Below are 17,216 nucleotides of genomic sequence, written 5' to 3' on the forward strand. Positions count from 1 at the left end.
ACTTAGGTATACACTTAACAGAGAATGTACAAGATCTGTATAATGAAAATTACAGAATTCTGATGAAAGAAATCAAAGAAGACCTAAATAAACATAAAAACATACCATGTCCATAGACTGAAAGACTCAATATAGTCAAGATGTCAGTTCTCACCAAATCAATCCAAAAGTATCATGTAATACCAATCAAAATCCTATCAAAGTTTTCTGTTGATCTAGACAAGCTTATTCTGAAATTTATATGGAGGGGAACAGATCCTAAAATAACTAATACAATCTTGATAAAGAAGAATAAGGTGAAAGGAATTAGTCTACCTGCTGTTAAGGACTGTTCTATAGTTACTGTGATCATAATAGTGTGGACAGTGCAGAGGGATTGACACGTAGAGCAATGGAACAAAATAGAGAACCCAGAAATAGACCCACAAAGGTAGGCTCCATTGACTTTTTGACAAAGGCACAAAAGCAATTCAATGAAGGAAGGATAGGCTTTCAACCAATAGAACTGAATCATTGGGACATACATAGGCAAAGAAATGAATCTTGAACTTAACCTCACACCCTATGCAAAAGTTAACTCAAAATGGACCATAAACTTAATTTTAAAATACAAAACTATAACACTTATAGGGAAATAAAAACCAGGAGAAAATTTTGGGAATATAGGACTAGGTAGAGTTCTCCTACTTAACCCAAAAGCACAGTCCATAAAAGGAAAAGTTGATCAATTGACCTCATCAAAGTAGAAAACTTGGCTCCGTAAAAGCCCATTGGAGGAGGATGAAAAGACAAGCTACAGACTGATAAAATATTTGCAAACACATATCTGACAAAGGACTGGTATCTAGAACATAGACAGATCTCTTAAAATATAAAAGTAAAACAAACAAACAACCTAATTAGAAAATGGGCAAAAGACGTGAAGAGATTTTTCACCAAACAGCATATATAGATGGGAAATAAGAAGATTAAAATATGTTTGCATCATTAGTCATCAGCAAAATGCAAATTAAAACCACAATGAGATATCACTGCTTACAAAAAAAAAAAATTAGAAATGGAGGACAGATTAGTGGTTGCAACAGGGTTGGGAGAAGGAAGTGGCACAATTATAAAAGGCATCATTGTGGTGTTGAGCAGTTCAGTATCTTTACTCTTGCAATGGATACATCAACTTACACAGGTGACAAAATTGTGTAGAACCTAATAAATGCACACATATATGAGTATATGTAAAATGGGAAATCTGAATAAGATTGGTGCATCAAATCCATGTTAATATCCTGGTTGTGATATTATAATACAATTTTGCAAAATGTTACCATTGGGAAAAATGTGGCAAAGTATACAAATGGTTTCGCAGTATTATTTCTACAGCTGCATGTGATTCTGCAATTATCACAAGAAAAACTTCAACTAAAAATAAAACCAAAAAAACAGTAAAATTAGAGCAGATCAATGAGCCCCTCATAGTAACAGCAAATTATTCCTAAGCAAAAGAGCTCTACCTTATGACAATGCTAAAAAGGCATGTAGAGTTAGCTCTCAGGATGGGAACAATTTGTCATGTTTTAGTCATGATATGCAACACTCTATAGACTAAATACCACACACCGAGCCACATTTCACTTTCGGGAAGTGTCACTTTGTTCATATGAGTCAAATGCTGAGGATATATAATTATTTTCTCTCTAAGAGTAAGTCTAAAGCACACATGGGAGAAAGTTAACACTGGAATGAATAAACAAGGCAGGCACATGGGGAGGCTCATGGGCACTTGATTCTTCCACGGATCAAACATTTTTTTCCCGTGGGGCCAGCCCCATGGCCTAGCGGTTAAGTTCAGTGCACTCCGCTTCAGTGGCCCAGTTCAGTTCCCGGGAGTGGACCTACACAACTTTTTGTTGGCCATGCTGTGGCAGCGACCCACATACAAAATAGAAGAAGATTGGCACAGATGTTAGCTCAGGGTGAATCTTCCTGAGGAAAAGAAAAAATGTTTTGTCCTGTGATTGTCACAGTGGAAGGGACTTCATTTCTCAATAGCCCAATTTGGCTCTATTAATACAAAGAAAACTGAAATGATATGGGCACTATTGGACATATTCTCACATATGTTAAATCTTTTTGGTTTTGTCCCATTCCATAAGTGTATTTTGTATTCGGAGTTGAGTAAATGATGTGCTGAGTCCTGCTGTACCCACAAACCCCTGCAGTAATTCTTTACACTTGGATCCCTTCAACTTTGATCTCTAGACTCCATAGCCTTCATAACAATTTACTGAAGTAGGGAGTGGGGATGAGCTGAGGGCTGCCATCCAGGCAACAACTCTGGGAGATCAACACTCAAGGTGGGGTGCACCAGAATGGGACTGGTTGACCCATTCAGATTCTTCAATGTAGGTCCCAAAAATAAGTATAAACACACAGAAAGTTCTAGACGAATCCATGAGGCAGTAGAAGCCTCAGAAACAAAGCCACAGAGAGGAAAAGAGAAAGTAATGGGCAAGGGCATAAGAAGCAAAACCAGTAAGGACTGAAGTAGTAGAACATCACAGTGGTAAGCTGAACCATGAGCCATGCAGTTGTTAGGATGGGAGCCATGGAGGAGAGTAGCTGAGGAATTCTCAGTGTGGCCTAGTTCCTCTATTGATTCCTGAATTGCTCCCAAGACTGGAGCTGCCAATGTCTTAGGTCAGATCTTCATAATCTCCTATTTTGGCCACTTTGACAGCCACCTAGTCATACTCTTTGCTTCTATCCACCTTGTGCTCCTCCAACCTACAATCTACACAATACCCAAACTTACCAGACTATGGTTCAATCTGATCATGCCATGTCTCCTGCATGTGGTATTCCACTGCCCACAATATGAAGTCCAAGGGTTTATTAGGACACATCTGGCTTTCTTCAATGTGCCTCAAATTTTGGTGGGCATAGCAATGTCCCGCAGTACCTAATGAAAATGCCCATTTTTTTTCAGGGATTCTGATTCTGCTGGTGATGTGGAGCCAAAGAATCCACAATATTTTTTTCTTCAAAAATTTGACCTTTCACACCGTTTAAAAATAGTATGAAGGGATTTTGAAAAATCTGCGTCCTGCCTTTGGATTCAGCCATCTACTTCTCTCCCTCTCTCTGACTAGTTTCCATTTATCCTTCCAGAGATATTTTATGCTAATATTTATGACTATACATTATTTTCTTTAATTTAATGCAAATATTTACATACAATACAGGCTGACCCCAAGTTCATGTGCTTTCTATGTGTCTATGACTTCCAACACTCCTCCCTCCATATTGAGGGATGAACTTATTGAGTGGGTGACATATTGAGTGGGCGAACCCCTCTGGCAAAACATTGACTTTCTGGAAAGATATTAAAATAAAATAAATTACAACAAATGACAAAATAAATAAATAACTTTGAAATAAAGAAAACTAAAGACATCTCTCATGTGAAAAATAAAAGGCACACATAGTCCTTCTAAATTCTAAGATACATCTGAGGTTCTGATTTACATTTTATTTTAAATTGGAAAACATAAACCTAAGTTAATTTATGGTTTGATATTGAAACAAAGGCTCCAGGAGCAAGGAGGAAAGGACTAGGACTGCTTATATCTTCCAACACAAAACACAATGTCCAGCACGTAATAGGTATCCAAAAAAAGTTTTGATGAGCTCATGAGTATATGGATGAATGGTGGGGCCCAAGCATTTTGACTTAGTAAAGACACAGATCCAACAACACAGAAATTATAAAAACTCAGTAGCACCCAAAAAGCTATTACTAAACCTGGTTTGTAATTCTGACTAAACAGTTTTCCCATCTGAATTTAAAATCATATGAAAATAATAATGAGATTTAAGTTGTGATTCAGCCAAACCAAATCTCCCTTCCAATTCATGTAAGAATATATATGTGATTTGAGAATGGTTGCCTCTGTGTTAGTCTCTCTCACTGCTGTTGTCAATATAATTGCACAGTGTCATAGAGAGAAAAACATAGGTTCAGTATCTCTGGCCTCTCCAGGCTAAGATAAGCCAAGAGGGAAACGAGAATCCTGTTCTCCCCTAATGAGGCAACCCACCCATGGTCCCCCAACACAACAGAGAACACACTGGCCTGTTTACAAAACATTAGCGAAGAGTTGGGAATATAGGAGGGCAACTGTACTCTACAGAATGGTTCATATGATTGCACAGGCCCAGCCCTCTTGGGGTCCTGGGCTGAGCCAGCTCCATGCCTCATTCCCACCTTCTGGCTGGCCATGGGCAGCTCAGCTTTCAACCCCCACATGGTCAAGGAAAAATGTCTCCAGTCCATTTCCTTCCCTAGGTATGTCCTAATCCCTGAATGAGTTATGCAATAATAATGATATCCTTCCAGGGAAAACCTGCCTCATACTGGCTCCATGGCCACATAAGCCAACACTTCATACATGTAGCCAGTCTGCATTACTCAGGCTTCAAATTAGCATATATGGGAAATCAGCATCATGACCTAGGGAGTACCAGTCAGAAATTTCCTTTTCGGTTCCAATTTATCAAAACTGAAAAATACCTGGGTCCATTTTCCCACAGCAGCCACACATCAAAGCCTCACAGAGATCCCAGTCACTCCTATCTCAACAGCAGATTGGGTTGGCCAGTGCCAGTCAGGGTTACACCCTACTTTGAATGTTGATCTCCCAAGGAGCTCTTGCCTGGATGGCAGCCTCTGGCTCAGCCACATCTCCACCTCGGTAAATCGTGACTAGGGCTGTGGAGTCTGAATATCAAGGTCAAAGCGATCCAAGTATAAGGAATTACCGAAGGGATCTGTGGGAACAGCAGGCCTCAGCACATCGTTTATTCAACTCCAAATGCAAAATACATTCATGGAACAGCACAAAAAGGAAAAGATTTAATGTATTGGGGTAATAGGACTATTTGCTCCACAGCTTCTTACTTATTGAAGCCTAGTACATGTCTCCACATCTGTCATAAGTCATCTCTTCTCTATGTTCTTTGCTATCTATATTATAGGACATATCACATTTTGCATTGAATCGTACTCATTTATGTTTATATCTATCTCCTCCACTACACTCAAGCTTCCTAAGGTCCATATTGTTGTCATGATTCATAGCACCTAGCAAAGAGGCTTGCTGTATCAGTTCATAAATATATATTGTATTTATTTATCTTACTGAGACCTCTCATCCCCACCCAAACATACAAATAGAAAATCATAAGGGGTAGAAATACTATTTTCTTTTCCATCCCAAAGCTGAGATTTACCGTAGACTTGATATTGCTATGGGAGGGGGTGATTGGAACCCATGGAGAAAACAGTACCGAAGGATAACTCATCATTCCTTCCCAACAAAATTCAACTGTGTGGAAAGAAGTGTGCTGATATTTTATCCAATCCAGCTGTATCAGTTGCCTATAGCTACAAACAGCCCATCTCAACATGTAGTGACTTAAACAAGCATATAGTATTTCTCACAATTTCGTGAGTTGGGTACATAATTTCCTTGCTCGCTTCACCTAGGATCACTCACATAGGTGCAGTCTGTGAGGGTCCACTGGGCTGGAAGGGCCACAGTAGCTTGAGTCACGTCTGGCTGTTGGTGATGGTTGTTGGCAGGGTGCCTTGGTTCTCCTCCACAATGATCCTCCTCACCTATAGTCAAACTGGCTTCATTTCACAGTGCTCTCAAGGCTGCATTCCAAGAGAGTGAAAGAAGAAGCTGCTAGGTCTCCTAAGGCACAGCCTCACAAGTGTTAGAGTGCCACATTCTACTGGACAAAGCAGGTCACACAGCCATCCCAGTCAAAAGGGCTGGAGTAGAACCTGCCTTTGGTGGAATGAGTGATGAAGTCATGTTATGTGCATACCAGAATGGATGGAATGTGTGGCCATTACTCAATCCACCACACAATGTCTATGTGTGATATACCCAGACTCTGAGCCAGCTCCAGAGTCCAGGGGCCCACAGAACAGAAGAGGTATGTTGCTCACCTCAGGCAGGAATCACTTCAGCTAGTTCCAGACCCAGCAAGATTCATGTCTCCCATCCTCTCCAAGAGTTTCAATTTTCTAGACTAGAAAGCCTAAAAGAGCCTTGCTAAGGTTCTACTACAAATGACAAACCATGGTAAACTGTCATTTCCCTCTGTGGGCACAGACAAATCACATTTTAGAACAAATTTCAATAAGTCCCCTGGAATGATATGCAGCTCAGTGAAAGGCTCAGTCTAGGAGATATCCCATCCCTTTCCGTGGCCTTCTTCATCTGGGAGTTGATAAGGACATCCTCAGTCCTGGAATTAAGAGAAATGATAGTATGACAGTAGATCTGAGTGGATGAAGATGCTTTTACCTTTCCCCAAATTTTCAATATTTCCCCATAGTTCACAAAATAATTATTCATGTGGCCTTTTCAGACCCTTCTCAGACCCACACAGCCAGCCCCAACTCCATTTCCCAACTTACTGCCTCCTGCCTCCCTCTTGATCCTTTATTCAGCCCTAGAAACTCTTCAACATTATTTCCTCTGTGTTGAGCCTGTGCCTTCTACTGATTACTGTTTTCTTTTCTCACCCCTGTACCAGTAAGAATGCCACCTCCTCAAGCACTGTGGAATGTATTGCATTGTTTTCCAGTATGCACTGTCAGAGTTCATATCTCTCCTCAGTGCCTCCACGCCAAGCCCAGTCTTCTCTGTGTCCCCTTCCCACCTAGTGCCTTGAGCTCAAGCTCTGGAAAAGACAGGCAAGGCTGGACCACTGTCAGATCAGCAGGTAAGTGAGCTGAGTGACATGATCAGACTCTGAAAGCCTCAGTTTCCATATGTGCAAAATGAGTTAACGTGAACTTCTTCTTGGAGTGGTTAGAGGGATCTAGTGTGGGAGCACGTAGAAAGCAGAGAGCCTGGCAGGTAGTAAGCATTCAGTGAACAGCAGCTGTCAGCAGTAGTGGTACTAGGAGTAGTACTGAAATACAGTTTTGTCCTGACAGATCTACTAGCTTTTATGTCAGTCATTCTTCTTCTGTCATTCCACTTTCCACTCTTCACCAGGAACTGGGAATACATGTTCTTCCAGTTCCCATCAGTGCATGCCTATTTCCTCCTCTACACCCAGCTCATCCAGAGTAGGAAAAATGTGCAGACTGAGCAAGTTCCACACTGAACACTCCCGTACTCTTTTTGTTTGGGTCTCTGAACACATTTGATTTTTACCTACACCTTGGGTCCTGTTCCCATTATTGGGGACGTATTTGGATTCTGATGAAGGTGATAAGCTTTCGTAAAGTGGACTGCTCATCTCCTAGAGCTTTTCTTTCATTATCCCCTAATCTCACTTATGTTCTTTTTCTTTTTGTCCCTATTTTTCACTAAACACTAACTAGAATCTTCCATATAGAAAGCATTGCAAATAAAAAAAGATGAGGGCAGTTCCTCCCTCAAGGAGTTCACAGTCTGAAGGGTGAGACCAACAATTAAATCAATAACTATTTTACAATAAGTTAAATAATGGGGCAGAGAAATACACATGGGGACTCAGAGAAAGGTATCACTGAGTTTAGAGGAAAATAGAATCTGATACAAATAAGAATACTTTTTCTCTAAAAGTCAGCAGTATTTTTTCAGTAGAACTAAAAATGAAAGACTGAGTCAATCTTTATGTCTCTTTATTTTGCTATTCGTTTTTAAAATAGCTTTATATTATCACATACCATAAAATCTACCCATTTAACGTGTACAATTCAATGGATTTTAGAATATTTACAGAATTATGCAACTATCACTACAATCTAAATTTAGAATAATTTCATCACCTCTAAAAGTAATCCTGTACACATTAGAAGTCACTCACATTTTGCACCACTCCCAGCCCCTAGCAACCACTCATCTAAATTCTGTCTCTACAGATTTGCTTATCCTGAACATTTCATATGAATGGAATCATACAATACAGTGTCCCTCGGTGTCCGTAGTGAATTGGTTCCAGGACCTCCATGAATATTAAAATCCTCAGATGCTCAAGTCCTTTATATAAAATGGTATAATACTTGCACATAACCTATGCACATCCTCCAGTACACTTTAAATCATCTTTAGATTACTCAAAATACCTAGTACAATGTAAATTCTATGTAAATAGTTGTTATACTGTGTTGTTTAGGGAATAATGACAATAAAAAAAGTCTGCATGTGTTCAGTACAGCCGCAACCATCATAGGCCTTTAGATCCTGTAGGTTGAATCTGGGGATGCTGAACCTGTGGATACAGAGGACTGACTACATGTGGTCTTTCATGACTGGTTTCTTTCATTTAGCACAGTGTTCATAAGTAATATGTGAATACTAATGCTAATATGTTAGTGTGTGTCAAACTTCATTCCTTTTTACTGTTGTATTAGTTTTCTGTTGCTCTTGTAACAAATTACCACAAACTTGGTAAGTTAAAATAACAAATTTCTTCATAACAGTCCTATAAATTAGAAGTCCAACACAGGTCTCATTAGATTAAAATCAAAGTGTCATCTCAGTCATCTTTCCTTCTGGAGGATCTAAGGGAGTATATGTTTCCTTACCTTTTCCAGCTTCTAGAGGCTGCCTGCATTCCTTGGTCGGTGGCTCCTTCCTCCACAAAACACTGACTAGGCAGCAACAGTGCATTTCTCTGGTCATTCTTCCACAGTCACATCCCCCTCTGACTGTCTTCTTCTGTCTCCCTCTTTTCCACTTTTAAGGACTTTTGAAAGTGATTACATTAGACCCACCCAGATAATCCAGAATAATCTTGCCATCAAGATCCTTAACTTAATGTCATGTGCAAAATTCCTTTGCTATGTAAGACAAAATATTCAATTCACAGGTTCTTGGAATTACAACATGGATATCTTTGGGAAAGAGATATTATTTTGCCTACCACAATTGCCAAGTAATATATCATATTTTATTTATCAGTTCGTCATTTGATGGACATTTGTGTTGCTCCCACTTTTTGTGTATTATAACAAATGCTGCCATGAATACTCTTATATAAACTTTTACATGGGCATAAGTTTTCATTTCTCTTAGATATAACCTAGCAGTAGAAATTCTGGGTCATATAAAAACTCTATGTTTAACATTTGAGTAACTGCCAAACTGTCATATAGGCTAAGATATGACAGAGAGGTTTGAATTATCAGATAGCGAATTTCAATAATTCAAAAATAAAAATAATTTAAAATAATCATATTAATAAGTTTAATATGTTGAGAACTCAAAAGGAATAAAGTAGACAACATACAAGAAGAGATGGGTAATATAAGCAGAGAAAGAAACTCTACGAAAGAGCAAAAAAGAAATGCTAAAATCAAAAACACTCTAACAGAAGTGAAAAGTGCCTTTATGTTGGCTTAATAGTGGATTGAATGCAAACACATTCAAACAGAATCAGTGAGCTTGGGATAAGGTAATAGAAATTTCCCAAAATGAAATACAAGGTGAAAAAATTTTAAAAGAATAGAAAAAAGAGAACATAACATCCAAGAACTGTGGGACAGTTTCAAAAGTTGTAAATATGTGTAACTGAAATATCAGAAAGAGAATGCAATAGAAGAAATATTTGTAGTAGCTAAGAGCTTTCCAAAAATAATGGGAGACACAAAACCACAGAATCAAGAAGCACAGAGAACACTGAGTGGGACAATTACCTAAAAAAAAAACCAAACTAAACATTGCATCATAATCTAACTGCAGAAAAACAAAGAAAATCTTCAAAGAAGCCAGAGGGGGAAATATTTACCCCACCTATGGAAAAATGAGGATAAGAATTACAATGTATGTCTTGTCAGAAACAATGGAAGCAAGAAGAAAGTGAAGTGAAATATTTAATGTGTTTGGGAAGAAAGACTCACTTGGAATTCTATATTAGAGAAATTATTCTTCAAAAGTGAAGGAGAAATAAAGACTTTTACAGACACACAAAAACTGAGATAATTCATCACCAACAGACATGCCCTGCAAGAAATGTTAAATTTTTTTCCAAGCAGAAGAAAAATGATATAGGTCAGAAGTTTGGGTTTACATATAGAAAGGAAGAGCATTGGAGTTGAAATAAATGAAATATTTTTTGTTCCTAAATGATCTAAAAGATAACCTTAAATAATAGTAACAATGTATTGTGTGATTATTTGGATATGTGAAATGTATGACAGCAATGCCATAAAATAAATTGGGTTTGTCTAATGTTCTCATGATTAGAGTGAGGTTAGAGGTTTTTGAGAAGAATGCCACAGAAGTGAGGTGCTCTGCTCATAACATCACATCAGCAGGTACATGATATCCATGTGACTTGTGATTGGTGATATCAACCTTAATCACTTGAGTAAGATGTTTTCTGGTAGATATCTCATGGAAAGTTTCCACGTTTCTTTTTCTATATTCTATTTTTTGGGAGCAAGACACTGTAATCATTCTTCATTATGTTCTGGATATAAGTCCCTTTATAAATGTATGGCTGGCAAATATTTTCTCCCAGTTTTTTGGTTTTCTTTTCCCCCTTTCTAATGATTTCCTTTACAGCACAAACATTTTTAATTTTGAAGAAGTTCAACTTATCTATATTCTCCTTTTCACTTGTGTTGGGGGAATGTATCTAAGAAATTATAGTGTAGATCAAGATAAGGAAGATTTACTCCTATGTGTTTTTCTAAGATTTCTAAAGGTGTATGGTCCACTTGGTGTTAATTTTTGTATATGGTGTGAGGTAAGAATCCAAACTCTTTCTTTTGCATGGGAATATCCAGTTGTCGCAGAAACATTTGTTGAAAAGAGTACTCTTTTCCATTAAATTTTCCTGTCTCTTTTGTTGACAATCTACTAAACATATATGTAAGCTTATGTCTATACTCTCAATTCTATTTCATTGGTCTATAAGTCTACCCTTATGCCAATACCACACTGTCTTGATTACTGCATCTGTGTAATAAATTTTGAAATTTGGAAGTGTGAGTCCACCTATTTTATTCTTCTTTTTGAAGAATTTTTAGCTTATTCCACATCCCTTGTATTTCTGTAGGAACTTTAGGATCAGAGTCATTTTATCTAAGTTACCTAATTTGTTAACATACAGTTGCTTATACTATTCCCTTATAATCCCTCATATTTCTGTAAGGTCAGTAGTGATGTTCTCTCTTAATTCCTGATTTTAGTATTCTGCATTTTCTCACCTTCTATTGTCAGTTCAGCTAAACGTTTATCAGTTGTGTTGATCTTACCAAAGAATCAACTATTTTTGTTTACGTTTTCTGTTTTCTTTTTATTCTCAGTTTCAGTGAAGTCCATTTCCTTTGCAGTGAGAAGCCTTGATGTTACTCCTCACAGGGTGAGAGGTATTCACACACCTTTCCTGCCCATGAGAGGTTACTGCAATTTTTTGGTTTTGCTTACGTTTTTTTTTTTTTTTTGCTGAGGAATATTCACCACTAGATAACATCTAATGTCAATCTTCCTCTTTTCACTTTAGGAAGATTCACCCTGAGCTAATATGTGGGCCAATCTTCCTCTATTTTGTATGTGGGTCACCCCCACAGCATGGCCAATGATGAGTGGTATTAAATCTGCACCCAAGAACTGAACCTGGACTGCCAAAGCGGAGCACACCAAACTTAACCACTAGGCCACGGGGCTGGGCCCCCGTTTTTGCTAATTTTACCAACTTAATATATGTCTCTCTAGGGCAGAGGTTTTCCTGAGCCCCTTATACGACTATTGTGGACTGTATCTTGTCTTTATCATGATTTTCTCAAGGCATCCTTCAATAGAATGTGATTTATAGAAGCCAGCAGCATTTGCAAGAACGTTTTTAATGTTACTGCATAAAGCCTTTATGTCATTCATCTGGGCCACAGCTTCTGGCATTTATTTGCCTAAATTGTTAAGATTTCCTCAACCCACCATATGCGTGTGCATGCACACACACACACACATACTCCCAATATTTGTATCCAATCTTGTGCCATATTCCCTGTGCAATTTGAGTCCTCTCCAGCTCCAGATGTGGTCTCTCTCCACTTAGGGTGTAATTATTAGCAAAGTTGATCATGCCCTGCCAGGATTCCTTTTATACAGGCTGGATATTATATGAGTAAAACCAGCTTTTTATTTTTCACAATGCAGCATTTAAATCTGAGAATTCTTCTACTAGCTACTCTTATGCCTTTTTGTTCACATCTACTTTTAAGATAGGAAATCTACAATTTTTTTATCTTTAGTTTGTTATTATTTCCAATAGGGTAAACCCTATTGGAAAAGCATGATCCCCAAAAGATATCATTTTTCACTAGCCAAAAAGAAACTAAATTGTTTGAATACAAATTCATTTCTAAAAATTTATTTCTTAGGTTGTTACATTTCTCACTGTATTAGTTTGCTAGGACTGGTGTACCAAAGTATCACCAATTGGCTTAAAAATCAGAAATGTATTGTCTTACAGTTCTGCGATCTAGAAGCCCTAGATCGAGGTGTCAGCAGAGTGATTCCTTCTGGAGGCTGTGAGAGAGAATCTGTTTCAAGCCTCTCTCCTAGTTTCTGGGGTTTGCTGGCAATCTTTGACATTACTTGGCTCATAGAAGCATTACCTCTCTCTCTGCCTTCTTCTTCCTCTCTTCTGCCTGTTCTCCCTGTGTGCTGTCTGTGTCCAAATTTCCTCATTTCATAAGGACATCAGTCATTGCATTAGGGGCCCACCCTAGTCCAATATGACCTCATCTTAGCAAATTGCATCTGCAACAATCCTTTTTCCAAATGAGATCGCCTTCTGAGGTACTGGAGCTTAAGACTTCAACATGTGAATTTTGGGAGAACAAAATTCAACCCATAACACTCAGAAATTTAATTTGTATATTTCCCTAACTTAGTTTATATTCTTTTCCAGGCAATTAACTTACTTAATATCAGTAAAGAAATTAAATGTGAGGAAACAGAAATAATGAAAAAAGTAATGCTAACTGCACTTTATTTTCCCTATAGTGGGATCCTCTCTGAACATACCAAAGAAAATAAAATAGAAAACACCCAGTTCACCTGTGCCTTATGGATATACGTCTTCTATATCCGCAAGACCTACACATTCATGTGGGAATTGAAAAGGAGCCCGGTTTTACTAAAAGCATTATTCATTTTCGTCTCAAAGCAAACACTGCCCACATGTAGGGAGAACTTTCACAATTCACAGGGATATTTACCTAATTAACCAACCAGAAAACTGTCAAATTCCTACTTTTCGTTGTTTAATGTGACCAGAAAACTCCCTTGGATTGTGAATCATCAAGTGAGCTTATATTTATAAATTCATCATATAACTATCAAATTTCTTCTCTTCCGTTCCTCTTTCTTTGTCTTCTTTAAGTAGAAATACATCCTCAAATTTCTAGAGACGGGGAAAACACACCTCCTCTTATTTCCTACTAACTCATATAAAACCTGGTAAGAACACAAGAATAACTACTTGACAATTCTGGAAAGTAAAAACAGGCAGGCAGATCAGGGAAGAACCCAAGAACCTGAATTACCACTAAAAACAGTAAATTTAACAATTTTTGTCCCTGGTGTTCCTAACCTGAACTCAATACAGCTCAAAACTTGGAAGTGAACACTATGGTATAGGCATAGTGAGATACAGGAGAATTCCTCTAATTTTGACAGGGTAGAAAAGGAACTCCCAAGACTCAGAGACAATGAGAGGAATCCCTAGGGGGTTTTCTTCTTTTTTTTTTTTTTTCTTCATTCTTTCACATCCCAGTGCTTAAATGGTCCAATGGCAAGAGTGGAGAAGAACAATAGCTTCCAGGAGCCAAAACTGTGACAAAAGGGAACCTTTCGCTGAGTGGAACTATAGCGCCAATGAGTGTGATCATACAGGTTTTTCTTTTATTTCTGTCCTGCCACTTGGCCTTGAACATGTTATAGGCATGGAAGTGGATAGCTTTTGGCCAAGGGATCAAAACAGAGTTTAGGGAACCAGCAACTACTGGGGAGACACTGTATAGTAATTGATTTTATGTAAAGAAAAGGAAAAATTGAGATTTGTTTATAAACCATACCTAGCTTTAATCATCAGTACTTGACGTATCACATTTTCCTCCCTTAAGTGTATATACAAAAAGATCTAAGAAAATCTCATAGCCAAACCTGGAATTTTTTTCATAATATTCTTTTTATAGTAAGCTATGGTATATTACCTATTTTTCATAAGTTAAGAATTAGGGTGTTATGCTTACTTTGATTTTCTGGTTAACAAGGAACTAACAATAAAGGAAACTCGGGTTGGCAAAGACTAAAACAATAAAAGAAATATGATTATGCCTTAACCCTTGAAGATTCAGCTGGTTCAGATTCACAAGGTTCATGCTGGTGTCCCAATGCAATATTCAGAATGCAAATTGTCGCCATGCATTAGTTTATTCACTTCTTTCTGGCATATTTGTTATTATCTACATTTTAGATAATACTCTGTACTAAAATATGAATACTTCGCATTTATGGAAAAATTCCAAGTTTGAGATCAGAAAGCAATTGGAGATGATCTTCCAAAGACTTGCTATTCTACTTAAACTTCTGTCTCTTCTATTTGGCAAACAAAACTAGTGACTTTCTGTCACAACATTTTTATCTCGTGTCATCCACTGCCATTGTGCCATCAAAGCATACTTTACCTTCTCTCAGGATGTCTTCCTGTTCCTTGGTTGTAGCATTGTGCCACTGCATATGCAGTCCTTATGCTTAATGTCTGGACCAGGCTTCTGCTTCTGGGAAACCTCCCTGAGGCCTTCACAACCACCCTAAACAGACGCTCTATTATCTGTGTTTCTACACCCTGTGCTTGTCTTGGACTACATGTGCTAGTCCACACTCTGTTTATATACATGTCTCTTCCAAGGAACACTGAGCACCTGAGGTTAAGGATTCTGTTTTGTACAATTTCTTCTAATCACCGGTACTTGACATGTCATTTGGACACTTAAAGGATAAATAAAATAAATGAGTTAAGCAGTGAACAAATCAATTGAATACATGAATTAATTAATAAATCCTCAGCTATGATATAGAAATACCAAGGAAATGGTTGGTTAAATGATTTTGTAATAGTAACACAGAGCTTGGGATGGCCACCAACTCTTACTTCATCATTATATCCACTGAATAGATGGACTTGAATGATCTAATTTGAAAAAAGAGGTTTCATTGTTCTTGTAGTAAACTCTAACATAAATACCATAAAAGAGGAAGAACTATTCCTCTACCCTGCTAGGTCCTTCTGGCTGGTCTAACAATAAAATTGACATGAGACAAAATAACAGAAGAAAATCAAACAAATGTAATACATATTTAATATTTATTAATTTAATGTATACATGGGATAGACCCAGGAAAACTGAGTAACTTGCCAACATGGCCAGAGTCACCACCTTAAATATCATCTTTAGCTAAAAGACAAAGGAGGATTTGGGATATAGTGGCTTGGGACTTCAAAGAGAAGGAAGGTAATTCATGTGGAGATGAAAAAGCAAATATTTAGTATACAAATGTTTGCCAAGCCATGCAGAGATAGTGTGACATGGGGAACACTTTGATTAAGTGGACTTTGCTAGGTTCCTCTCTGTCCACCACACCTAGTTCGTATTATACCATAGTCATCTATGGTGACACCTTTTTCCTGAACAGGTCTTTTACTTAAAATTCTCCTAGTCAGTTAGGGGGAAGTTCAAAGTTTCTTTCTGAGTCTTTCATTCTTAAAAATAATCAAGCCAAAGAGACTTATTTTGGGGTGTTATATTCTCATCTCTCATAATACTCTCACATTAAAGTAAGAGAGTATAGGGAAGGAAAAATAATTTTCTGACTACTCTTCTAGGTTCTTGGCTGAGACCTCCCTGTAATAAAAAGGCAGATTGACAGGAGAAAAAAAAAACAATTTTAATTGTGTACAAATGCATGTGAGTCCCACAAATATATGAGACTCAAAAGTGGCCAGGCAACTGAAGCTTCTACATCATCCTCAGCTAAGGCAAGGAATAGAGGTCGGGGCCTTCAAAGGGAAGAAAGACAATTCCATGGGAAGATGAGAAGAGAAATGTTTGATAAACAAAAGTTTACCTTGACATGCAGATAAGTCTCTCAGGTGAAAAAGTTATCTCTGGTAACAGCTCCCTTCCTGGTACAGGCCCCCTTTCTAATGTAAATTTTCCTTACAAAGAAAGCTTGCTTCTACTCTGTTTTCAGAGCTTCTCCTGTGTCTGTAGTTTCTCAAAATAATCCTTATTCCAAAGAGGCATATTTTGGAGTGGCATATTCTGCTATCCTTCAAAAGCAAAGAGTAGATTGGAAAAATAAAGATAATGCCAAATGATTACTTCCAGTGTTTTTTTACCAATTTCCAAAATTGTCAATCTGATGGCACAGACTACAGATTTAAAATATTTTTCACAAAGTAACAGATGATATTATTATCTAGGTATGGTTTCTACGCAAATCTCAATTTTTCCTTTTCTTTAGCTAAAATAATAAATAACATAAGATATATTTTGCTATGATTTGAGAGGAAAAAAAATCACTGCCCACTTATTCCATATAAAGGAATTTATCTATTTTTAAAATAAAACTTACTTTTACCTAAAAAGTTTTGTCACGTGAAGGAAGGTGGAACTTGGCATATTGCTTCAGTGACCTGCTGAGCTGATATGCACATCAAGAGGACTAAGTGTAATTCCAGTTCTGCCATAAATTATTCATGTGGTTCAGCCAGACACATAACTTCCCCAGGCCTCAGTGTCCTGTCTCTCAAATAAGAGCATCAGAGTCTACAATTGCTAAACTACCTTCCAGGTCGTTTGTCAATCAAATATTCTGTTGTTTGTGCATTTCAATATTGCAATTGTCATTTAAAGCATCTACATGTACAGATATTATATATTAGTGACTGAAGTACAATTTAGAATTGTTTAAAAGAGAAAATAAGCCTCCCGTGGCAACAGAAATGAGACACCATATCCTTCTGAGTGCTTTCCACATTTGCTTTCAGTGGGACCGAAATGTAAATCATTTGTGATGAGTCTCCATGGCCCATCTGCAGATGCACTGACACTTTGGACATGTAAGGATGCTTCAATAATTTAAGATGTCACAGCAACTCCTTTCCAGATAATCTCTAGAACAAGGATCTGA

This window comes from Equus przewalskii, chromosome 1 (genome assembly GCF_037783145.1).
Source record: "Equus przewalskii isolate Varuska chromosome 1, EquPr2, whole genome shotgun sequence".
NCBI classification, from domain to species: Eukaryota; Metazoa; Chordata; class Mammalia; order Perissodactyla; family Equidae; genus Equus; species Equus przewalskii.